We start from the raw sequence: 23,157 nt of genomic DNA, 5'->3' as shown, positions 1-23,157 counted from the left end.
CCATCTACTTGTTAAAACTAAACCAGAGCTGACTCTTTGCCACTCGGGTGGAGTATTCTAGGGATGTGGGTAGCTATAGTGGTAGCCACCTGAAACTACATGCTGCATAGGATCTGTTCACACTTAATTTGCCATCTCTGTGACAAATAGCAAAACTTAGAACCACTCCTCAAAATCATCCTACATTTAAAAATTCTTCTCCTGGATCATCCTTGCCATCTTTCTGGTTTTCCACAGTTTTGCTCATGGGCGCTGTGGCTTAGTTGGTTAAAGCGCCTGTCTAGTAAACAGGAGATCCTGAGTTCAACTCTCAGGAGTGCCTTGTTCTCTTATTCTGCTCAATAATCAGCTTTTTTTTTCCAAAAGGGAGATGTTCACTAGCCAATGACATTAAAGATGCTCGTCCCACATCCCTAGAATACTCCACCCGAGTGGCAAAGAGTCAGCTCTGGTTTAGTTTTAACAAGTAGATGGTTGCAACGTTTTGCAAAATGTAGGATGGCATAATGCACGATAAATTAGAGGTGCCGATTCACTATTGCCTGACTGATACGCTACATAATGCCTGTAAATATGTTTAGAGACTTCAATAGCATCCTTCTTGAACGGTGATGGTAAATTTTCTTCCTCGGGGCATTGCTTGCGCTGAGCATAGAGAATTTTCCAAACAGGAATCATACGACGAGGATGGGATTCGAACCCATGCGTGCAGAGCACAATGGATTAGCAGTCCATCGCCTTAACCACTCGGCCACCCCGTCAACAAAAGTACCTTTACCGAACCCACATTTGGAAAACAGTCGTGATGATTCTTAGGCTTCATTTTCTTTCCACATGCAACTGCGCCGTACATCAGACATTGGCTCAGCAGGTCTTGTTTTACATCCAACGTGATGACCCATGCTAATGGCATAAATACTAAACATTCAGTCCTCTCTGCTTCTCATTTATGTTGGCATTTCCCTAGCATTCCCTAAATCTGTCAATTCTGCCTTCTATCTAACTTTTAAAGTTAAACAGGCCACAATTCATGCAAGGCAAATGCATGGATTACATACCTATGGAGAAATTATCCATGTCTTTTCCAAAAAGGATCGTCCCAAGCCGATTTCATTTAGAATTGTCACGATGCAAAATGACAGAGAACTGCATGCTGCTGCCAAGTATGTGATGGGACTCGACTTCCTTGCTGTTCTATAGTGGTAGCCACCTGAAACTACGTATCAGTCAGGCAATAGTGAATCGGCACCTCTAATTTATCGTGCCTTATGCCATCCTAGATTTTGCAAAACGTTGCAACCATCTACTTGTTAAAACTAAACCAGAGCTAACTCTTTGCCACTCGGGTGGAGTATTCTAGGGATGTGGGTAGCTATAGTGGTAGCCACCTGAAACTACATGCTGCATAGGATCTGTTCACACTTAATTTGCCATCTCTGTGACAAATAGCAAAACTTAGAACCACTCCTCAAAATCATCCTACATTTAAAAATTCTTCTCCTGGATCATCCTTGCCATCTTTCTGGTTTTCCACAGTTTTGCTCATGGGCGCTGTGGCTTAGTTGGTTAAAGCGCCTGTCTAGTAAACAGGAGATCCTGAGTTCAACTCTCAGCAGTGCCTTGTTCTCTTATTCTGCTCAATAATCAGCTTTTTTTTTCCAAAAGGGAGATGTTCATTAGCCAATGACATTAAAGATGCTCGTCCCACATCCCTAGAATACTCCACCCGAGTGGCAAAGAGTCAGCTCTGGTTTAGTTTTAACAAGTAGATGGTTGCAACGTTTTGCAAAATGTAGGATGGCATAAGGCACGATAAATTAGAGGTGCCGATTCACTATTGCCTGACTGATACGCTACATAATGCCTGTAAATATGTTTAGAGACTTCAATAGCATCCTTCTTGAACGGTGATGGTAAATTTTCTTCCTCGGGGCATTGCTTGCGCTGAGCATAGAGAATTTTCCAAAAAGGAATCATACGACGAGGATGGGATTCGAACCCATGCGTGCAGAGCACAATGGATTAGCAGTCCATCGCCTTAACCACTCGGCCACCCCGTCAACAAAAGTACCTTTACCGAACCCACATTTGGAAAACAGTCGTGATGATTCTTAGGCTTCATTTTCTTTCCACATGCAACAGCGCCGTACATCAGACATTGGCTCAGCAGGTCTTGTTTTACATCCAACGTGATGACCCATGCTAATGGCATAAATACTAAACATTCAGTCCTCTCTGCTTCTCATTTATGTTGGCATTTCCCTAGCATTCCCTAAATCTGTCAATTCTGCCTTCTATCTAACTTTTAAAGTAAAACAGGCCACAATTCATGCAAGGCAAATGCATGGATTACATACCTATGGACAAATTATCCATGTCTTTTCCAAAAAGGATCGTCCCAAGCCGATTTCATTTAGAATTGTCACGATGCAAAATGACAGAGAACTGCATGCTGCTGCCAAGTATGTGATGGGACTCGACTTCCTTGCTGTTCTATAGTGGTAGCCACCTGAAACTACATGCTGCATAGGATCTGTTCACACTTAATTTGCCATCTCTGTGACAAATAGCAAAACTTAGAACCACTCCTCAAAATCATCCTACATTTAAAAATTCTTCTCCTGGATCATCCTTGCCATATTTCTGGTTTTCCACAGTTTTGCTCATGGGCGCTGTGGCTTAGTTGGTTAAAGCGCCTGTCTAGTAAACAGGAGATCCTGAGTTCAACTCTCAGCAGTGCCTTGTTCTCTTATTCTGCTCAATAATCAGCTTTTTTTTTCCAAAAGGGAGATGTTCATTAGCCAATGACATTAAAGATGCTCGTCCCACATCCCTAGAATACTCCACCCGAGTGGCAAAGAGTCAGCTCTGGTTTAGTTTTAACAAGTAGATGGTTACAACGTTTTGCAAAATGTAGGATGGCATAAGGCACGATAAATTAGAGGTGCCGATTCACTATTGCCTGACTGATACGCTACATAATGCCTGTAAATATGTTTAGAGACTTCAATAGCATCCTTCTTGAACGGTGATGGTAAATTTTCTTCCTCGGGGCATTGCTTGCGCTGAGCATAGAGAATTTTCCAAAAAGGAATCGTACAACGAGGATGGGATTCAAACCCATGCGTGCAGAGCACAATGGATTAGCAGTCCATCGCCTTAACCACTCGGCCACCCCGTCAACAAAACTACCTTTACCGAACCCACATTTGGAAAACAGTCGTGATGATTTTTAGGCTTCATTTTCTTTCCACATGCAACAGCGCCGTACATCAGACATTGGCTCAGCAGGTCTTGTTTTACATCCAACGTGATGACCCATGCTAATGGCATAAATACTAAACATTCAGTCCTCTCTGCTTCTCATTTATGTTGGCATTTCCCTAGCATTCCCTAAATCTGTCAATTCTGCCTTCTATCTAACTTTTAAAGTAAAACAGGCCACAATTCATGCAAGGCAAATGCATGGATTACATACCTATGGACAAATTATCCATGTCTTTTCCAAAAAGGATCGTCCCAAGCCGATTTCATTTAGAATTGTCACGATGCAAAATGACAGAGAACTGCATGCTGCTGCCAAGTATGTGATGGGACTCGACTTCCTTGCTGTTCTATAGTGGTAGCCACCTGAAACTACATGCTGCATAGGATCTGTTCACACTTAATTTGCCATCTCTGTGACAAATAGCAAAACTTAGAACCACTCCTCAAAATCATCCTACATTTAAAAATTCTTCTCCTGGATCATCCTTGCCATCTTTCTGGTTTTCCACAGTTTTGCTCATGGGCGCTGTGGCTTAGTTGGTTAAAGCGCCTGTCTAGTAAACAGGAGATCCTGAGTTCAACTCTCAGCAGTGCCTTGTTCTCTTATTCTGCTCAATAATCAGCTTTTTTTTTCCAAAAGGGAGATGTTCATTAGCCAATGACATTAAAGATGCTCGTCCCACATCCCTAGAATACTCCACCCGAGTGGCAAAGAGTCAGCTCTGGTTTAGTTTTAACAAGTAGATGGTTGCAACGTTTTGCAAAATGTAGGATGGCATAAGGCACGATAAATTAGAGGTGCCGATTCACTATTGCCTGACTGATACGCTACATAATGCCTGTAAATATGTTTAGAGACTTCAATAGCATCCTTCTTGAACGGTGATGGTAAATTTTCTTCCTCGGGGCATTGCTTGCGCTGAGCATAGAGAATTTTCCAAAAAGGAATCGTACAACGAGGATGGGATTCAAACCCATGCGTGCAGAGCACAATGGATTAGCAGTCCATCGCCTTAACCACTCGGCCACCCCGTCAACAAAAGTACCTTTACCGAACCCACATTTGGAAAACAGTCGTGATGATTTTTAGGCTTCATTTTCTTTCCACATGCAACAGCGCCGTACATCAGACATTGGCTCAGCAGGTCTTGTTTTACATCCAACGTGATGACCCATGCTAATGGCATAAATACTAAACATTCAGTCCTCTCTGCTTCTCATTTATGTTGGCATTTCCCTAGCATTCCCTAAATCTGTCAATTCTGCCTTCTATCTAACTTTTAAAGTAAAACAGGCCACAATTCATGCAAGGCAAATGCATGGATTACATACCTATGGACAAATTATCCATGTCTTTTCCAAAAAGGATCGTCCCAAGCCGATTTCATTTAGAATTGTCACGATGCAAAATGACAGAGAACTGCATGCTGCTGCCAAGTATGTGATGGGACTCGACTTCCTTGCTGTTCTATAGTGGTAGCCACCTGAAACTACATGCTGCATAGGATCTGTTCACACTTAATTTGCCATCTCTGTGACAAATAGCAAAACTTAGAACCACTCCTCAAAATCATCCTACATTTAAAAATTCTTCTCCTGGATCATCCTTGCCATCTTTCTGGTTTTCCACAGTTTTGCTCATGGGCGCTGTGGCTTAGTTGGTTAAAGCGCCTGTCTAGTAAACAGGAGATCCTGAGTTCAACTCTCAGCAGTGCCTTGTTCTCTTATTCTGCTCAATAATCAGCTTTTTTTTTCCAAAAGGGAGATGTTCATTAGCCAATGACATTAAAGATGCTCGTCCCACATCCCTAGAATACTCCACCCGAGTGGCAAAGAGTCAGCTCTGGTTTAGTTTTAACAAGTAGATGGTTGCAACGTTTTGCAAAATGTAGGATGGCATAAGGCACGATAAATTAGAGGTGCCGATTCACTATTGCCTGACTGATACGCTACATAATGCCTGTAAATATGTTTAGAGACTTCAATAGCATCCTTCTTGAACGGTGATGGTAAATTTTCTTCCTCGGGGCATTGCTTGCGCTGAGCATAGAGAATTTTCCAAAAAGGAATCATACGACGAGGATGGGATTCGAACCCATGCGTGCAGAGCACAATGGATTAGCAGTCCATCGCCTTAACCACTCGGCCACCCCGTCAACAAAAGTACCTTTACCGAACCCACATTTGGAAAACAGTCGTGATGATTCTTAGGCTTCATTTTCTTTCCACATGCAACAGCGCCGTACATCAGACATTGGCTCAGCAGGTCTTGTTTTACATCCAACGTGATGACCCATGCTAATGGCATAAATACTAAACATTCAGTCCTCTCTGCTTCTCATTTATGTTGGCATTTCCCTAGCATTCCCTAAATCTGTCAATTCTGCCTTCTATCTAACTTTTAAAGTAAAACAGGCCACAATTCATGCAAGGCAAATGCATGGATTACATACCTATGGACAAATTATCCATGTCTTTTCCAAAAAGGATCGTCCCAAGCCGATTTCATTTAGAATTGTCACGATGCAAAATGACAGAGAACTGCATGCTGCTGCCAAGTATGTGATGGGACTCGACTTCCTTGCTGTTCTATAGTGGTAGCCACCTGAAACTACATGCTGCATAGGATCTGTTCACACTTAATTTGCCATCTCTGTGACAAATAGCAAAACTTAGAACCACTCCTCAAAATCATCCTACATTTAAAAATTCTTCTCCTGGATCATCCTTGCCATCTTTCTGGTTTTCCACAGTTTTGCTCATGGGCACTGTGGCTTAGTTGGTTAAAGCGCCTGTCTAGTAAACAGGAGATCCTGAGTTCAACTCTCAGCAGTGCCTTGTTCTCTTATTCTGCTCAATAATCAGCTTTTTTTTTCCAAAAGGGAGATGTTCATTAGCCAATGACATTAAAGATGCTCGTCCCACATCCCTAGAATACTCCACCCGAGTGGCAAAGAGTCAGCTCTGGTTTAGTTTTAACAAGTAGATGGTTGCAACGTTTTGCAAAATGTAGGATGGCATAAGGCACGATAAATTAGAGGTGCCGATTCACTATTGCCTGACTGATACGCTACATAATGCCTGTAAATATGTTTAGAGACTTCAATAGCATCCTTCTTGAACGGTGATGGTAAATTTTCTTCCTCGGGGCATTGCTTGCACTGAGCATAGAGAATTTTCCAAAAAGGAATCATACGACGAGGATGGGATTCAAACCCATGCGTGCAGAGCACAATGGATTAGCAGTCCATCGCCTTAACCACTCGGCCACCCCGTCAACAAAAGTACCTTTACCGAACCCACATTTGGAAAACAGTCGTGATGATTCTTAGGCTTCATTTTCTTTCCACATGCAACAGCGCCGTACATCAGACATTGGCTCAGCAGGTCTTGTTTTACATCCAACGTGATGACCCATGCTAATGGCATAAATACTAAACATTCAGTCCTCTCTGCTTCTCATTTATGTTGGCATTTCCCTAGCATTCCCTAAATCTGTCAATTCTGCCTTCTATCTAACTTTTAAAGTAAAACAGGCCACAATTCATGCAAGGCAAATGCATGGATTACATACCTATGGACAAATTATCCATGTCTTTTCCAAAAAGGATCGTCCCAAGCCGATTTCATTTAGAATTGTCACGATGCAAAATGACAGAGAACTGCATGCTGCTGCCAAGTATGTGATGGGACTCGACTTCCTTGCTGTTCTATAGTGGTAGCCACCTGAAACTACATGCTGCATAGGATCTGTTCACACTTAATTTGCCATCTCTGTGACAAATAGCAAAACTTAGAACCACTCCTCAAAATCATCCTACATTTAAAAATTCTTCTCCTGGATCATCCTTGCCATCTTTCTGGTTTTCCACAGTTTTGCTCATGGGCGCTGTGGCTTAGTTGGTTAAAGCGCCTGTTTAGTAAACAGGAGATCCTGAGTTCAACTCTCAGCAGTGCCTTGTTCTCTTATTCTGCTCAATAATCAGCTTTTTTTTTCCAAAAGGGAGATGTTCATTAGCCAATGACATTAAAGATGCTCGTCCCACATCCCTAGAATACTCCACCCGAGTGGCAAAGAGTCAGCTCTGGTTTAGTTTTAACAAGTAGATGGTTGCAACGTTTTGCAAAATGTAGGATGGCATAAGGCACGATAAATTAGAGGTGCCGATTCACTATTGCCTGACTGATACGCTACATAATGCCTGTAAATATGTTTAGAGACTTCAATAGCATCCTTCTTGAACGGTGATGGTAAATTTTCTTCCTCGGGGCATTGCTTGCGCTGAGCATAGAGAATTTTCCAAAAAGGAATCATACGACGAGGATGGGATTCGAACCCATGCGTGCAGAGCACAATGGATTAGCAGTCCATCGCCTTAACCACTCGGCCACCCCGTCAACAAAAGTACCTTTACCGAACCCACATTTGGAAAACAGTCGTGATGATTCTTAGGCTTCATTTTCTTTCCACATGCAACAGCGCCGTACATCAGACATTGGCTCAGCAGGTCTTGTTTTACATCCAACGTGATGACCCATGCTAATGGCATAAATACTAAACATTCAGTCCTCTCTGCTTCTCATTTATGTTGGCATTTCCCTAGCATTCCCTAAATCTGTCAATTCTGCCTTCTATCTAACTTTTAAAGTAAAACAGGCCACAATTCATGCAAGGCAAATGCATGGATTACATACCTATGGACAAATTATCCATGTCTTTTCCAAAAAGGATCGTCCCAAGCCGATTTCATTTAGAATTGTCACGATGCAAAATGACAGAGAACTGCATGCTGCTGCCAAGTATGTGATGGGACTCGACTTCCTTGCTGTTCTATAGTGGTAGCCACCTGAAACTACATGCTGCATAGGATCTGTTCACACTTAATTTGCCATCTCTGTGACAAATAGCAAAACTTAGAACCACTCCTCAAAATCATCCTACATTTAAAAATTCTTCTCCTGGATCATCCTTGCCATCTTTCTGGTTTTCCACAGTTTTGCTCATGGGCGCTGTGGCTTAGTTGGTTAAAGCGCCTGTCTAGTAAACAGGAGATCCTGAGTTCAACTCTCAGCAGTGCCTTGTTCTCTTATTCTGCTCAATAATCAGCTTTTTTTCCAAAAGGGAGATGTTCACTAGCCAATGACATTAAAGATGCTCGTCCCACATCCCTAGAATACTCCACCCGAGTGGCAAAGAGTCAGCTCTGGTTTAGTTTTAACAAGTGGATGGTTGCAACGTTTTGCAAAATGTAGGATGGCATAAGGCACGATAAATTAGAGGTGCCGATTCACTATTGCCTGACTGATACGCTACATAATGCCTGTAAATATGTTTAGAGACTTCAATAGCATGCTTCTTGAACGGTGATGGTAAATTTTCTTCCTAGGGGCATTGCTTGCGCTGAGCATAGAGAATTTTCCAAAAAGGAATCATACGACGAGGATGGGATTCGAACCCATGCGTGCAGAGCACAATGGATTAGCAGTCCATCGCCTTAACCACTCGGCCACCCCGTCAACAAAAGGACCTATACCGAACCCACATTTGGAAAACAGTCGTGATGATTCTTAGGCTTCATTTTCTTTCCACATGCAACAGCGCCGTACATCAGACATTGGCTCAACAGGTCTGGTTTTACATCCAACGTGATGACCCATGCTAATGGCATACATACTAAACATTCAGTCCTCTCTGCTTCTCATTTATGTTGGCATTTCCCTAGAATTCCCTAAATCTGTCAATTCTGCCTTTTATCTAACTTTTAAAGTAAAACAGGCCACAATTCATGCAAGGCAAATGCATGGATTACATACCTATGGACAAGTTATCCATGTCTTTTCCAAAAAGGATCGTCCCAAGCCGATTTCATTTAGAATTGTCACGATGCAAAATGACAGAGAACTGCATGCTGCTGCCAAGTATGTGATGGGACTCGACTTCCTTGCTGTTCTATAGTGGTAGCCACCTGAAACTACATGCTGCATAGGATCTGTTCACACTTAATTTGCCATCTCTGTGACAAATAGCAAAACTTAGAACCACTCCTCAAAATCATCCTACATTTAAAAATTCTTCTCCTGGATCATCCTTGCCATCTTTCTGGTTTTCCACAGTTTTGCTCATGGGCGCTGTGGCTTAGTTGGTTAAAGCGCCTGTCTAGTAAACAGGAGATCCTGAGTTCAACTCTCAGCAGTGCCTTGTTCTCTTATTCTGCTCAATAATCAGCTTTTTTTCCAAAAGGGAGATGTTCACTAGCCAATGACATTAAAGATGCTCGTCCCACATCCCTAGAATACTCCACCCGAGTGGCAAAGAGTCAGCTCTGGTTTAGTTTTAACAAGTGGATGGTTGCAACGTTTTGCAAAATGTAGGATGGCATAAGGCACGATAAATTAGAGGTGCCGATTCACTATTGCCTGACTGATACGCTACATAATGCCTGTAAATATGTTTAGAGACTTCAATAGCATGCTTCTTGAACGGTGATGGTAAATTTTCTTCCTCGGGGCATTGCTTGCGCTGAGCATAGAGAATTTTCCAAAAAGGAATCATACGACGAGGATGGGATTCGAACCCATGCGTGCAGAGCACAATGGATTAGCAGTCCATCGCCTTAACCACTCGGCCACCCCGTCAACAAAAGGACCTATACCGAACCCACATTTGGAAAACAGTCGTGATGATTCTTAGGCTTCATTTTCTTTCCACATGCAACAGCGCCGTACATCAGACATTGGCTCAACAGGTCTGGTTTTACATCCAACGTGATGACCCATGCTAATGGCAGACATACTAAACATTCAGTCCTCTCTGCTTCTCATTTATGTTGGCATTTCCCTAGAATTCCCTAAATCTGTCAATTCTGCCTTTTATCTAACTTTTAAAGTAAAACAGGCCACAATTCATGCAAGGCAAATGCATGGATTACATACCTATGGACAAGTTATCCATGTCTTTTCCAAAAAGGATCGTCCCAAGCCGATTTCATTTAGAATTGTCACGATGCAAAATGACAGAGAACTGCATGCTGCTGCCAAGTATGTGATGGGACTCGACTTCCTTGCTGTTCTATAGTGGTAGCCACCTGAAACTACATGCTGCATAGGATCTGTTCACACTTAATTTGCCATCTCTGTGACAAATAGCAAAACTTAGAACCACTCCTCAAAATCATCCTACATTTAAAAATTCTTCTCCTGGATCATCCTTGCCATCTTTCTGGTTTTCCACAGTTTTGCTCATGGGCGCTGTGGCTTAGTTGGTTAAAGCGCCTGTCTAGTAAACAGGAGATCCTGAGTTCAACTCTCAGCAGTGCCTTGTTCTCTTATTCTGCTCAATAATCAGCTTTTTTTTTCCAAAAGGGAGATGTTCATTAGCCAATGACATTAAAGATGCTCGTCCCACATCCCTAGAATACTCCACCCGAGTGGCAAAGAGTCAGCTCTGGTTTAGTTTTAACAAGTAGATGGTTGCAACGTTTTGCAAAATGTAGGATGGCATAAGGCACGATAAATTAGAGGTGCCGATTCACTATTGCCTGACTGATACGCTACATAATGCCTGTAAATATGTTTAGAGACTTCAATAGCATCCTTCTTGAACGGTGATGGTAAATTTTCTTCCTCGGGGCATTGCTTGCGCTGAGCATAGAGAATTTTCCAAAAAGGAATCATACGACGAGGATGGGATTCGAACCCATGCGTGCAGAGCACAATGGATTAGCAGTCCATCGCCTTAACCACTCGGCCACCCCGTCAACAAAAGTACCTTTACCGAACCCACATTTGGAAAACAGTCGTGATGATTCTTAGGCTTCATTTTCTTTCCACATGCAACAGCGCCGTACATCAGACATTGGCTCAACAGGTCTGGTTTTACATCCAACGTGATGACCCATGCTAATGGCATACATACTAAACATTCAGTCCTCTCTGCTTCTCATTTATGTTGGCATTTCCCTAGAATTCCCTAAATCTGTCAATTCTGCCTTCTATCTAACTTTTAAAGTAAAACAGGCCACAATTCATGCAAGGCAAATGCATGGATTACATACCTATGGACAAGTTATCCATGTCTTTTCCAAAAAGGATCGTCCCAAGCCGATTTCATTTAGAATTGTCACGATGCAAAATGACAGAGAACTGCATGCTGCTGCCAAGTATGTGATGGGACTCGACTTCCTTGCTGTTCTATAGTGGTAGCCACCTGAAACTACATGCTGCATAGGATCTGTTCACACTTAATTTGCCATCTCTGTGACAAATAGCAAAACTTAGAACCACTCCTCAAAATCATCCTACATTTAAAAATTCTTCTCCTGGATCATCCTTGCCATCTTTCTGGTTTTCCACAGTTTTGCTCATGGGCACTGTGGCTTAGTTGGTTAAAGCGCCTGTCTAGTAAACAGGAGATCCTGAGTTCAACTCTCAGCAGTGCCTTGTTCTCTTATTCTGCTCAATAATCAGCTTTTTTTTTCCAAAAGGGAGATGTTCATTAGCCAATGACATTAAAGATGCTCGTCCCACATCCCTAGAATACTCCACCCGAGTGGCAAAGAGTCAGCTCTGGTTTAGTTTTAACAAGTAGATGGTTGCAACGTTTTGCAAAATGTAGGATGGCATAAGGCACGATAAATTAGAGGTGCCGATTCACTATTGCCTGACTGATACGCTACATAATGCCTGTAAATATGTTTAGAGACTTCAATAGCATCCTTCTTGAACGGTGATGGTAAATTTTCTTCCTCGGGGCATTGCTTGCACTGAGCATAGAGAATTTTCCAAAAAGGAATCATACGACGAGGATGGGATTCGAACCCATGCGTGCAGAGCACAATGGATTAGCAGTCCATCGCCTTAACCACTCGGCCACCCCGTCAACAAAAGTACCTTTACCGAACCCACATTTGGAAAACAGTCGTGATGATTCTTAGGCTTCATTTTCTTTCCACATGCAACAGCGCCGTACATCAGACATTGGCTCAGCAGGTCTTGTTTTACATCCAACGTGATGACCCATGCTAATGGCATAAATACTAAACATTCAGTCCTCTCTGCTTCTCATTTATGTTGGCATTTCCCTAGCATTCCCTAAATCTGTCAATTCTGCCTTCTATCTAACTTTTAAAGTAAAACAGGCCACAATTCATGCAAGGCAAATGCATGGATTACATACCTATGGACAAATTATCCATGTCTTTTCCAAAAAGGATCGTCCCAAGCCGATTTCATTTAGAATTGTCACGATGCAAAATGACAGAGAACTGCATGCTGCTGCCAAGTATGTGATGGGACTCGACTTCCTTGCTGTTCTATAGTGGTAGCCACCTGAAACTACATGCTGCATAGGATCTGTTCACACTTAATTTGCCATCTCTGTGACAAATAGCAAAACTTAGAACCACTCCTCAAAATCATCCTACATTTAAAAATTCTTCTCCTGGATCATCCTTGCCATCTTTCTGGTTTTCCACAGTTTTGCTCATGGGCGCTGTGGCTTAGTTGGTTAAAGCGCCTGTCTAGTAAACAGGAGATCCTGAGTTCAACTCTCAGCAGTGCCTTGTTCTCTTATTCTGCTCAATAATCAGCTTTTTTTTCCAAAAGGGAGATGTTCATTAGCCAATGACATTAAAGATGCTCGTCCCACATCCCTAGAATACTCCACCCGAGTGGCAAAGAGTCAGCTCTGGTTTAGTTTTAACAAGTAGATGGTTGCAACGTTTTGCAAAATGTAGGATGGCATAAGGCACGATAAATTAGAGGTGCCGATTCACTATTGCCTGACTGATACGCTACATAATGCCTGTAAATATGTTTAGAGACTTCAATAGCATCCTTCTTGAACGGTGATGGTAAATTTTCTTCCTCGGGGCATTGCTTGCGCTGAGCATAGAGAATTTTCCAAAAAGGAATCATACGACGAGGATGGGATTCGAACCCATGCGTGCAGAGCACAATGGATTAGCAGTCCATCGCCTTAACCACTCGGCCACCCCGTCAGCAAAAGTACCTTTACCGAACCCACATTTGGAAAACAGTCGTGATGATTCTTAGGCTTCATTTTCTTTCCACATGCAACAGCGCCGTACATCAGACATTGGCTCAACAGGTCTGGTTTTACATCCAACGTGATGACCCATGCTAATGGCATACATACTAAACATTCAGTCCTCTCTGCTTCTCATTTATGTTGGCATTTCCCTAGCATTCCCTAAATCTGTCAATTCTGCCTTCTATCTAACTTTTAAAGTAAAACAGGCCACAATTCATGCAAGGCAAATGCATGGATTACATACCTATGGACAAATTATCCATGTCTTTTCCAAAAAGGATCGTCCCAAGCCGATTTCATTTAGAATTGTCACGATGCAAAATGACAGAGAACTGCATGCTGCTGCCAAGTATGTGATGGGACTCGACTTCCTTGCTGTTCTATAGTGGTAGCCACCTGAAACTACATGCTGCATAGGATCTGTTCACACTTAATTTGCCATCTCTGTGACAAATAGCAAAACTTAGAACCACTCCTCAAAATCATCCTACATTTAAAAATTCTTCTCCTGGATCATCCTTGCCATCTTTCTGGTTTTCCACAGTTTTGCTCATGGGCGCTGTGGCTTAGTTGGTTAAAGCGCCTGTCTAGTAAACAGGAGATCCTGAGTTCAACTCTCAGCAGTGCCTTGTTCTCTTATTCTGCTCAATAATCAGCTTTTTTTTTCCAAAAGGGAGATGTTCATTAGCCAATGACATTAAAGATGCTCGTCCCACATCCCTAGAATACTCCACCCGAGTGGCAAAGAGTCAGCTCTGGTTTAGTTTTAACAAGTAGATGGTTGCAACGTTTTGCAAAATGTAGGATGGCATAAGGCACGATAAATTAGAGGTGCCGATTCACTATTGCCTGACTGATACGCTACATAATGCCTGTAAATATGTTTAGAGACTTCAATAGCATCCTTCTTGAACGGTGATGGTAAATTTTCTTCCTCGGGGCATTGCTTGCGCTGAGCATAGAGAATTTTCCAAAAAGGAATCATACGACGAGGATGGGATTCGAACCCATGCGTGCAGAGCACAATGGATTAGCAGTCCATCGCCTTAACCACTCGGCCACCCCGTCAGCAAAAGTACCTTTACCGAACCCACATTTGGAAAACAGTCGTGATGATTCTTAGGCTTCATTTTCTTTCCACATGCAACAGCGCCGTACATCAGACATTGGCTCAACAGGTCTGGTTTTACATCCAACGTGATGACCCATGCTAATGGCATACATACTAAACATTCAGTCCTCTCTGCTTCTCATTTATGTTGGCATTTCCCTAGCATTCCCTAAATCTGTCAATTCTGCCTTCTATCTAACTTTTAAAGTAAAACAGGCCACAATTCATGCAAGGCAAATGCATGGATTACATACCTATGGACAAATTATCCATGTCTTTTCCAAAAAGGATCGTCCCAAGCCGATTTCATTTAGAATTGTCACGATGCAAAATGACAGAGAACTGCATGCTGCTGCCAAGTATGTGATGGGACTCGACTTCCTTGCTGTTCTATAGTGGTAGCCACCTGAAACTACATGCTGCATAGGATCTGTTCACACTTAATTTGCCATCTCTGTGACAAATAGCAAAACTTAGAACCACTCCTCAAAATCATCCTACATTTAAAAATTCTTCTCCTGGATCATCCTTGCCATCTTTCTGGTTTTCCACAGTTTTGCTCATGGGCGCTGTGGCTTAGTTGGTTAAAGCGCCTGTCTAGTAAACAGGAGATCCTGAGTTCAACTCTCAGCAGTGCCTTGTTCTCTTATTCTGCTCAATAATCAGCTTTTTTTTTCCAAAAGGGAGATGTTCATTAGCCAATGACATTAAAGATGCTCGTCCCACATCCCTAGAATACTCCACCCGAGTGGCAAAGAGTCAGCTCTGGTTTAGTTTTAACAAGTAGATGGTTGCAACGTTTTGCAAAATGTAGGATGGCATAAGGCACGATAAATTAGAGGTGCCGATTCACTATTGCCTGACTGATACGCTACATAATGCCTGTAAATATGTTTAGAGACTTCAATAGCATCCTTCTTGAACGGTGATGGTAAATTTTCTTCCTCGGGGCATTGCTTGCGCTGAGCATAGAGAATTTTCCAAAAAGGAATCGTACAACGAGGATGGGATTCAAACCCATGCGTGCAGAGCACAATGGATTAGCAGTCCATCGCCTTAACCACTCGGCCACCCCGTCAACAAAAGTACCTTTACCGAACCCACATTTGGAAAACAGTCGTGATGATTTTTAGGCTTCATTTTCTTTCCACATGCAACAGCGCCGTACATCAGACATTGGCTCAGCAGGTCTTGTTTTACATCCAACGTGATGACCCATGCTAATGGCATAAATACTAAACATTCAGTCCTCTCTGCTTCTCATTTATGTTGGCATTTCCCTAGCATTCCCTAAATCTGTCAATTCTGCCTTCTATCTAACTTTTAAAGTAAAACAGGCCACAATTCATGCAAGGCAAATGCATGGATTACATACCTATGGACAAATTATCCATGTCTTTTCCAAAAAGGATCGTCCCAAGCCGATTTCATTTAGAATTGTCACGATGCAAAATGACAGAGAACTGCATGCTGCTGCCAAGTATGTGATGGGACTCGACTTCCTTGCTGTTCTATAGTGGTAGCCACCTGAAACTACATGCTGCATAGGATCTGTTCACACTTAATTTGCCATCTCTGTGACAAATAGCAAAACTTAGAACCACTCCTCAAAATCATCCTACATTTAAAAATTCTTCTCCTGGATCATCCTTGCCATCTTTCTGGTTTTCCACAGTTTTGCTCATGGGTGCTGTGGCTTAGTTGGTTAAAGCGCCTGTCTAGTAAACAGGAGATCCTGAGTTCAACTCTCAGCAGTGCCTTGTTCTCTTATTCTGCTCAATAATCAGCTTTTTTTCCAAAAGGGAGATGTTCACTAGCCAATGACATTAAAGATGCTCGTCCCACATCCCTAGAATACTCCACCCGAGTGGCAAAGAGTCAGCTCTGGTTTAGTTTTAACAAGTGGATGGTTGCAACGTTTTGCAAAATGTAGGATGGCATAAGGCACGATAAATTAGAGGTGCCGATTCACTATTGCCTGACTGATACGCTACATAATGCCTGTAAATATGTTTAGAGACTTCAATAGCATGCTTCTTGAACGGTGATGGTAAATTTTCTTCCTAGGGGCATTGCTTGCGCTGAGCATAGAGAATTTTCCAAAAAGGAATCATACGACGAGGATGGGATTCGAACCCATGCGTGCAGAGCACAATGGATTAGCAGTCCATCGCCTTAACCACTCGGCCACCCCGTCAACAAAAGGACCTATACCGAACCCACATTTGGAAAACAGTCGTGATGATTCTTAGGCTTCATTTTCTTTCCACATGCAACAGCGCCGTACATCAGACATTGGCTCAACAGGTCTGGTTTTACATCCAACGTGATGACCCATGCTAATGGCATACATACTAAACATTCAGTCCTCTCTGCTTCTCATTTATGTTGGCATTTCCCTAGAATTCCCTAAATCTGTCAATTCTGCCTTTTATCTAACTTTTAAAGTAAAACAGGCCACAATTCATGCAAGGCAAATGCATGGATTACATACCTATGGACAAGTTATCCATGTCTTTTCCAAAAAGGATCGTCCCAAGCCGATTTCATTTAGAATTGTCACGATGCAAAATGACAGAGAACTGCATGCTGCTGCCAAGTATGTGATGGGACTCGACTTCCTTGCTGTTCTATAGTGGTAGCCACCTGAAACTACATGCTGCATAGGATCTGTTCACACTTAATTTGCCATCTCTGTGACAAATAGCAAAACTTAGAACCACTCCTCAAAATCATCCTACATTTAAAAATTCTTCTCCTGGATCATCCTTGCCATCTTTCTGGTTTTCCACAGTTTTGCTCATGGGCGCTGTGGCTTAGTTGGTTAAAGCGCCTGTCTAGTAAACAGGAGATCCTGAGTTCAACTCTCAGCAGTGCCTTGTCCTCTTATTCTGCTCAATAATCAGCTTTTTTTCCAAAAGGGAGATGTTCACTAGCCAATGACATTAAAGATGCTCGTCCCACATCCCTAGAATACTCCACCCGAGTGGCAAAGAGTCAGCTCTGGTTTAGTTTTAACAAGTGGATGGTTGCAACGTTTTGCAAAATGTAGGATGGCATAAGGCACGATAAATTAGAGGTGCCGATTCACTATTGCCTGACTGATACGCTACATAATGCCTGTAAATATGTTTAGAGACTTCAATAGCATGCTTCTTGAACGGTGATGGTAAATTTTCTTCCTCGGGGCATTGCTTGCGCTGAGCATAGAGAATTTTCCAAAAAAGAATCATACGACGAGGATGGGATTCGAACCCATGCGTGCAGAGCACAATGGATTAGCAGTCCATCGCCTTAACCACTCGGCCACCCCGTCAACAAAAGGACCTATACCGAACCCACATTTGGAAAACAGTCGTGATGATTCTTAGGCTTCATTTTCTTTCCACATGCAACAGCGCCGTACATCAGACATTGGCTCAACAGGTCTGGTTTTACATCCAACGTGATGACCCATGCTAATGGCATACATACTAAACATTCAGTCCTCTCTGCTTCTCATTTATGTTGGCATTTCCCTAGAATTCCCTAAATCTGTCAATTCTGCCTTTTATCTAACTTTTAAAGTAAAACAGGCCACAATTTTATGCAAGGCAAATGCATGGATTACATACCTATGGACAAGTTATCCATGTCTTTTCCAAAAAGGATCGTCCCAAGCCGATTTCATTTAGAATTGTCACGATGCAAAATGACAGAGAACTGCATGCTGCTGCCAAGTATGTGATGGGACTCGACTTCCTTGCTGTTCTATAGTGGTAGCCACCTGAAACTACATGCTGCATAGGATCTGTTCACACTTAATTTGCCATCTCTGTGACAAATAGCAAAACTTAGAACCACTCCTCAAAATCATCCTACATTTAAAAATTCTTCTCCTGGATCATCCTTGCCATCTTTCTGGTTTTCCACAGTTTTGCTCATGGGCGCTGTGGCTTAGTTGGTTAAAGTGCCTGTCTAGTAAACAGGAGATCCTGAGTTCATCTCTCAGCAGTGCCTTGTTCTCTTATTCTGCTCAATAATCAGCTTTTTTTTCCAAAAGGGAGATGTTCACTAGCCAATGACATTAAAGATGCTCGTCCCACATCCCTAGAATACTCCACCCGAGTGGCAAAGAGTCAGCTCTGGTTTAGTTTTAACAAGTAGATGGTTGCAACGTTTTGCAAAATGTAGGATGGCATAAGGCACGATAAATTAGAGGTGCCGATTCACTATTGCCTGACTGATACGCTACATAATGCCTGTAAATATGTTTAGAGACTTCAATAGCATCCTTCTTGAACGGTGATGGTAAATTTTCTTCCTCGGGGCATTGCTTGCGCTGAGCATAGAGAATTTTCCAAAAAGGAATCATACGACGAGGATGGGATTCGAACCCATGCGTGCAGAGCACAATGGATTAGCAGTCCATCGCCTTAACCACTCGGCCACCCCGTCAACAAAAGTACCTTTACCGAACCCACATTTGGAAAACAGTCGTGATGATTCTTAGGCTTCATTTTCTTTCCACATGCAACAGCGCCGTACATCAGACATTGGCTCAACAGGTCTGGTTTTACATCCAACGTGATGACCCATGCTAATGGCATACATACTAAACATTCAGTCCTCTCTGCTTCTCATTTATGTTGGCATTTCCCTAGCATTCCCTAAATCTGTCAATTCTGCCTTCTATCTAACTTTTAAAGTAAAACAGGCCACAATTCATGCAAGGCAAATGCATGGATTACATACCTATGGACAAATTATCCATGTCTTTTCCAAAAAGGATCGTCCCAAGCCGATTTCATTTAGAATTGTCACGATGCAAAATGACAGAGAACTGCATGCTGCTGCCAAGTATGTGATGGGACTCGACTTCCTTGCTGTTCTATAGTGGTAGCCACCTGAAACTACATGCTGCATAGGATCTGTTCACACTTAATTTGCCATCTCTGTGACAAATAGCAAAACTTAGAACCACTCCTCAAAATCATCCTACATTTAAAAATTCTTCTCCTGGATCATCCTTGCCATCTTTCTGGTTTTCCACAGTTTTGCTCATGGGCGCTGTGGCTTAGTTGGTTAAAGCGCCTGTCTAGTAAACAGGAGATCCTGAGTTCAACTCTCAGCAGTGCCTTGTTCTCTTATTCTGCTCAATAATCAGCTTTTTTTTTCCAAAAGGGAGATGTTCATTAGCCAATGACATTAAAGATGCTCGTCCCACATCCCTAGAATACTCCACCCGAGTGGCAAAGAGTCAGCTCTGGTTTAGTTTTAACAAGTAGATGGTTGCAACGTTTTGCAAAATGTAGGATGGCATAAGGCACGATAAATTAGAGGTGCCGATTCACTATTGCCTGACTGATACGCTACATAATGCCTGTAAATATGTTTAGAGACTTCAATAGCATCCTTCTTGAACGGTGATGGTAAATTTTCTTCCTCGGGGCATTGCTTGCGCTGAGCATAGAGAATTTTCCAAAAAGGAATCGTACAACGAGGATGGGATTCAAACCCATGCGTGCAGAGCACAATGGATTAGCAGTCCATCGCCTTAACCACTCGGCCACCCCGTCAACAAAAGTACCTTTACCGAACCCACATTTGGAAAACAGTCGTGATGATTTTTAGGCTTCATTTTCTTTCCACATGCAACAGCGCCGTACATCAGACATTGGCTCAGCAGGTCTTGTTTTACATCCAACGTGATGACCCATGCTAATGGCATAAATACTAAACATTCAGTCCTCTCTGCTTCTCATTTATGTTGGCATTTCCCTAGCATTCCCTAAATCTGTCAATTCTGCCTTCTATCTAACTTTTAAAGTAAAACAGGCCACAATTCATGCAAGGCAAATGCATGGATTACATACCTATGGACAAATTATCCATGTCTTTTCCAAAAAGGATCGTCCCAAGCCGATTTCATTTAGAATTGTCACGATGCAAAATGACAGAGAACTGCATGCTGCTGCCAAGTATGTGATGGGACTCGACTTCCTTGCTGTTCTATAGTGGTAGCCACCTGAAACTACATGCTGCATAGGATCTGTTCACACTTAATTTGCCATCTCTGTGACAAATAGCAAAACTTAGAACCACTCCTCAAAATCATCCTACATTTAAAAATTCTTCTCCTGGATCATCCTTGCCATCTTTCTGGTTTTCCACAGTTTTGCTCATGGGCGCTGTGGCTTAGTTGGTTAAAGCGCCTGTCTAGTAAACAGGAGATCCTGAGTTCAACTCTCAGCAGTGCCTTGTTCTCTTATTCTGCTCAATAATCAGCTTTTTTTCCAAAAGGGAGATGTTCACTAGCCAATGACATTAAAGATGCTCGTCCCACATCCCTAGAATACTCCACCCGAGTGGCAAAGAGTCAGCTCTGGTTTAGTTTTAACAAGTGGATGGTTGCAACGTTTTGCAAAATGTAGGATGGCATAAGGCACGATAAATTAGAGGTGCCGATTCACTATTGCCTGACTGATACGCTACATAATGCCTGTAAATATGTTTAGAGACTTCAATAGCATGCTTCTTGAACGGTGATGGTAAATTTTCTTCCTAGGGGCATTGCTTGCGCTGAGCATAGAGAATTTTCCAAAAAGGAATCATACGACGAGGATGGGATTCGAACCCATGCGTGCAGAGCACAATGGATTAGCAGTCCATCGCCTTAACCACTCGGCCACCCCGTCAACAAAAGGACCTATACCGAACCCACATTTGGAAAACAGTCGTGATGATTCTTAGGCTTCATTTTCTTTCCACATGCAACAGCGCCGTACATCAGACATTGGCTCAACAGGTCTGGTTTTACATCCAACGTGATGACCCATGCTAATGGCATACATACTAAACATTCAGTCCTCTCTGCTTCTCATTTATGTTGGCATTTCCCTAGAATTCCCTAAATCTGTCAATTCTGCCTTTTATCTAACTTTTAAAGTAAAACAGGCCACAATTCATGCAAGGCAAATGCATGGATTACATACCTATGGACAAGTTATCCATGTCTTTTCCAAAAAGGATCGTCCCAAGCCGATTTCATTTAGAATTGTCACGATGCAAAATGACAGAGAACTGCATGCTGCTGCCAAGTATGTGATGGGACTCGACTTCCTTGCTGTTCTATAGTGGTAGCCACCTGAAACTACATGCTGCATAGGATCTGTTCACACTTAATTTGCCATCTCTGTGACAAATAGCAAAACTTAGAACCACTCCTCAAAATCATCCTACATTTAAAAATTCTTCTCCTGGATCATCCTTGCCATCTTTCTGGTTTTCCACAGTTTTGCTCATGGGCGCTGTGGCTTAGTTGGTTAAAGCGCCTGTCTAGTAAACAGGAGATCCTGAGTTCAACTCTCAGCAGTGCCTTGTTCTCTTATTCTGCTCAATAATCAGCTTTTTTTCCAAAAGGGAGATGTTCACTAGCCAATGACATTAAAGATGCTCGTCCCACATCCCTAGAATACTCCACCCGAGTGGCAAAGAGTCAGCTCTGGTTTAGTTTTAACAAGTGGATGGTTGCAACGTTTTGCAAAATGTAGGATGGCATAAGGCACGATAAATTAGAGGTGCCGATTCACTATTGCCTGACTGATACGCTACATAATGCCTGTAAATATGTTTAGAGACTTCAATAGCATCCTTCTTGAACGGTGATGGTAAATTTTCTTCCTCGGGGCATTGCTTGCGCTGAGCATAGAGAATTTTCCAAAAAGGAATCATACGACGAGGATGGGATTCGAACCCATGCGTGCAGAGCACAATGGATTAGCAGTCCATCGCCTTAACCACTCGGCCACCCCGTCAACAAAAGTACCTTTACCGAACCCACATTTGGAAAACAGTCGTGATGATTCTTAGGCTTCATTTTCTTTCCACATGCAACAGCGCCGTACATCAGACATTGGCTCAACAGGTCTGGTTTTACATCCAACGTGATGACCCATGCTAATGGCATACATACTAAACATTCAGTCCTCTCTGCTTCTCATTTATGTTGGCATTTCCCTAGCATTCCCTAAATCTGTCAATTCTGCCTTCTATCTAACTTTTAAAGTAAAACAGGCCACAATTCATGCAAGGCAAATGCATGGATTACATACCTATGGACAAATTATCCATGTCTTTTCCAAAAAGGATCGTCCCAAGCCGATTTCATTTAGAATTGTCACGATGCAAAATGACAGAGAACTGCATGCTGCTGCCAAGTATGTGATGGGACTCGACTTCCTTGCTGTTCTATAGTGGTAGCCACCTGAAACTACATGCTGCATAGGATCTGTTCACACTTAATTTGCCATCTCTGTGACAAATAGCAAAACTTAGAACCACTCCTCAAAATCATCCTACATTTAAAAATTCTTCTCCTGGATCATCCTTGCCATCTTTCTGGTTTTCCACAGTTTTGCTCATGGGCGCTGTGGCTTAGTTGGTTAAAGCGCCTGTCTAGTGAACAGGAGATCCTGAGTTCAACTCTCAGCAGTGCCTTGTTCTCTTATTCTGCTCAATAATCAGCTTTTTTTCCAAAAGGGAGATGTTCACTAGCCAATGACATTAAAGATGCTCGTCCCACATCCCTAGAATACTCCACCCGATTGGCAAAGAGTCAGCTCTGGTTTAGTTTTAACAAGTGGATGGTTGCAACGTTTTGCAAAATGTAGGATGGCATAAGGCACGATAAATTAGAGGTGCCGATTCACTATTGCCTGACTGATACGCTACATAATGCCTGTAAATA

The 23,157-nt window shown here is 42.4% G+C and overlaps 31 non-coding genes across 31 annotated transcripts; 16 read left to right on the top strand and 15 right to left on the bottom strand.

Moving 5' to 3' along the window:
* Window positions 1-679: 679 nt before the first annotated feature.
* TRNAS-GCU (transfer RNA serine (anticodon GCU)) lies at window positions 680-761 on the bottom strand. Its single transcript has one exon. It is a non-coding gene; the product is annotated as a tRNA-Ser (tRNA).
* A 786-nt stretch (window positions 762-1,547) lies between these two features.
* TRNAT-AGU (transfer RNA threonine (anticodon AGU)) lies at window positions 1,548-1,621 on the top strand. The gene has a single exon. It is a non-coding gene; the product is annotated as a tRNA-Thr (tRNA).
* A 357-nt stretch (window positions 1,622-1,978) lies between these two features.
* TRNAS-GCU (transfer RNA serine (anticodon GCU)) lies at window positions 1,979-2,060 on the bottom strand. Its single transcript has one exon. It is a non-coding gene; the product is annotated as a tRNA-Ser (tRNA).
* A 608-nt stretch (window positions 2,061-2,668) lies between these two features.
* TRNAT-AGU (transfer RNA threonine (anticodon AGU)) lies at window positions 2,669-2,742 on the top strand. Its single transcript has one exon. It is a non-coding gene; the product is annotated as a tRNA-Thr (tRNA).
* A 1,047-nt stretch (window positions 2,743-3,789) lies between these two features.
* TRNAT-AGU (transfer RNA threonine (anticodon AGU)) lies at window positions 3,790-3,863 on the top strand. Its single transcript has one exon. It is a non-coding gene; the product is annotated as a tRNA-Thr (tRNA).
* A 1,047-nt stretch (window positions 3,864-4,910) lies between these two features.
* TRNAT-AGU (transfer RNA threonine (anticodon AGU)) lies at window positions 4,911-4,984 on the top strand. Its single transcript has one exon. It is a non-coding gene; the product is annotated as a tRNA-Thr (tRNA).
* Window positions 4,985-5,341: 357 nt separating this feature from the next.
* TRNAS-GCU (transfer RNA serine (anticodon GCU)) lies at window positions 5,342-5,423 on the bottom strand. Its single transcript has one exon. It is a non-coding gene; the product is annotated as a tRNA-Ser (tRNA).
* Window positions 5,424-6,031: 608 nt separating this feature from the next.
* On the top strand, window positions 6,032-6,105 carry TRNAT-AGU (transfer RNA threonine (anticodon AGU)). Its single transcript has one exon. It is a non-coding gene; the product is annotated as a tRNA-Thr (tRNA).
* A 1,478-nt stretch (window positions 6,106-7,583) lies between these two features.
* On the bottom strand, window positions 7,584-7,665 carry TRNAS-GCU (transfer RNA serine (anticodon GCU)). Its single transcript has one exon. It is a non-coding gene; the product is annotated as a tRNA-Ser (tRNA).
* Window positions 7,666-8,273: 608 nt separating this feature from the next.
* On the top strand, window positions 8,274-8,347 carry TRNAT-AGU (transfer RNA threonine (anticodon AGU)). Its single transcript has one exon. It is a non-coding gene; the product is annotated as a tRNA-Thr (tRNA).
* Window positions 8,348-8,702: 355 nt separating this feature from the next.
* Window positions 8,703-8,784, bottom strand: TRNAS-GCU (transfer RNA serine (anticodon GCU)). Its single transcript has one exon. It is a non-coding gene; the product is annotated as a tRNA-Ser (tRNA).
* A 608-nt stretch (window positions 8,785-9,392) lies between these two features.
* TRNAT-AGU (transfer RNA threonine (anticodon AGU)) lies at window positions 9,393-9,466 on the top strand. Its single transcript has one exon. It is a non-coding gene; the product is annotated as a tRNA-Thr (tRNA).
* Window positions 9,467-9,821: 355 nt separating this feature from the next.
* TRNAS-GCU (transfer RNA serine (anticodon GCU)) lies at window positions 9,822-9,903 on the bottom strand. The gene has a single exon. It is a non-coding gene; the product is annotated as a tRNA-Ser (tRNA).
* Window positions 9,904-10,511: 608 nt separating this feature from the next.
* Window positions 10,512-10,585, top strand: TRNAT-AGU (transfer RNA threonine (anticodon AGU)). Its single transcript has one exon. It is a non-coding gene; the product is annotated as a tRNA-Thr (tRNA).
* A 357-nt stretch (window positions 10,586-10,942) lies between these two features.
* On the bottom strand, window positions 10,943-11,024 carry TRNAS-GCU (transfer RNA serine (anticodon GCU)). The gene has a single exon. It is a non-coding gene; the product is annotated as a tRNA-Ser (tRNA).
* A 608-nt stretch (window positions 11,025-11,632) lies between these two features.
* Window positions 11,633-11,706, top strand: TRNAT-AGU (transfer RNA threonine (anticodon AGU)). Its single transcript has one exon. It is a non-coding gene; the product is annotated as a tRNA-Thr (tRNA).
* A 357-nt stretch (window positions 11,707-12,063) lies between these two features.
* TRNAS-GCU (transfer RNA serine (anticodon GCU)) lies at window positions 12,064-12,145 on the bottom strand. Its single transcript has one exon. It is a non-coding gene; the product is annotated as a tRNA-Ser (tRNA).
* Window positions 12,146-12,753: 608 nt separating this feature from the next.
* TRNAT-AGU (transfer RNA threonine (anticodon AGU)) lies at window positions 12,754-12,827 on the top strand. The gene has a single exon. It is a non-coding gene; the product is annotated as a tRNA-Thr (tRNA).
* Window positions 12,828-13,183: 356 nt separating this feature from the next.
* Window positions 13,184-13,265, bottom strand: TRNAS-GCU (transfer RNA serine (anticodon GCU)). The gene has a single exon. It is a non-coding gene; the product is annotated as a tRNA-Ser (tRNA).
* A 608-nt stretch (window positions 13,266-13,873) lies between these two features.
* TRNAT-AGU (transfer RNA threonine (anticodon AGU)) lies at window positions 13,874-13,947 on the top strand. The gene has a single exon. It is a non-coding gene; the product is annotated as a tRNA-Thr (tRNA).
* A 357-nt stretch (window positions 13,948-14,304) lies between these two features.
* TRNAS-GCU (transfer RNA serine (anticodon GCU)) lies at window positions 14,305-14,386 on the bottom strand. Its single transcript has one exon. It is a non-coding gene; the product is annotated as a tRNA-Ser (tRNA).
* Window positions 14,387-14,994: 608 nt separating this feature from the next.
* On the top strand, window positions 14,995-15,068 carry TRNAT-AGU (transfer RNA threonine (anticodon AGU)). Its single transcript has one exon. It is a non-coding gene; the product is annotated as a tRNA-Thr (tRNA).
* A 1,476-nt stretch (window positions 15,069-16,544) lies between these two features.
* Window positions 16,545-16,626, bottom strand: TRNAS-GCU (transfer RNA serine (anticodon GCU)). The gene has a single exon. It is a non-coding gene; the product is annotated as a tRNA-Ser (tRNA).
* Window positions 16,627-17,234: 608 nt separating this feature from the next.
* TRNAT-AGU (transfer RNA threonine (anticodon AGU)) lies at window positions 17,235-17,308 on the top strand. Its single transcript has one exon. It is a non-coding gene; the product is annotated as a tRNA-Thr (tRNA).
* Window positions 17,309-17,663: 355 nt separating this feature from the next.
* Window positions 17,664-17,745, bottom strand: TRNAS-GCU (transfer RNA serine (anticodon GCU)). Its single transcript has one exon. It is a non-coding gene; the product is annotated as a tRNA-Ser (tRNA).
* A 1,039-nt stretch (window positions 17,746-18,784) lies between these two features.
* TRNAS-GCU (transfer RNA serine (anticodon GCU)) lies at window positions 18,785-18,866 on the bottom strand. Its single transcript has one exon. It is a non-coding gene; the product is annotated as a tRNA-Ser (tRNA).
* A 608-nt stretch (window positions 18,867-19,474) lies between these two features.
* TRNAT-AGU (transfer RNA threonine (anticodon AGU)) lies at window positions 19,475-19,548 on the top strand. The gene has a single exon. It is a non-coding gene; the product is annotated as a tRNA-Thr (tRNA).
* Window positions 19,549-20,595: 1,047 nt separating this feature from the next.
* Window positions 20,596-20,669, top strand: TRNAT-AGU (transfer RNA threonine (anticodon AGU)). Its single transcript has one exon. It is a non-coding gene; the product is annotated as a tRNA-Thr (tRNA).
* A 355-nt stretch (window positions 20,670-21,024) lies between these two features.
* On the bottom strand, window positions 21,025-21,106 carry TRNAS-GCU (transfer RNA serine (anticodon GCU)). Its single transcript has one exon. It is a non-coding gene; the product is annotated as a tRNA-Ser (tRNA).
* Window positions 21,107-21,714: 608 nt separating this feature from the next.
* TRNAT-AGU (transfer RNA threonine (anticodon AGU)) lies at window positions 21,715-21,788 on the top strand. Its single transcript has one exon. It is a non-coding gene; the product is annotated as a tRNA-Thr (tRNA).
* Window positions 21,789-22,143: 355 nt separating this feature from the next.
* Window positions 22,144-22,225, bottom strand: TRNAS-GCU (transfer RNA serine (anticodon GCU)). Its single transcript has one exon. It is a non-coding gene; the product is annotated as a tRNA-Ser (tRNA).
* Between the last annotated feature and the right edge of the window lie 932 nt (window positions 22,226-23,157).

Source organism: Eleutherodactylus coqui, chromosome 11, assembly GCF_035609145.1.
Source record: "Eleutherodactylus coqui strain aEleCoq1 chromosome 11, aEleCoq1.hap1, whole genome shotgun sequence".
Classification (NCBI taxonomy): Eukaryota; Metazoa; Chordata; class Amphibia; order Anura; family Eleutherodactylidae; genus Eleutherodactylus; species Eleutherodactylus coqui.
This window is presented reverse-complemented; position numbering and strand designations above follow the sequence as displayed.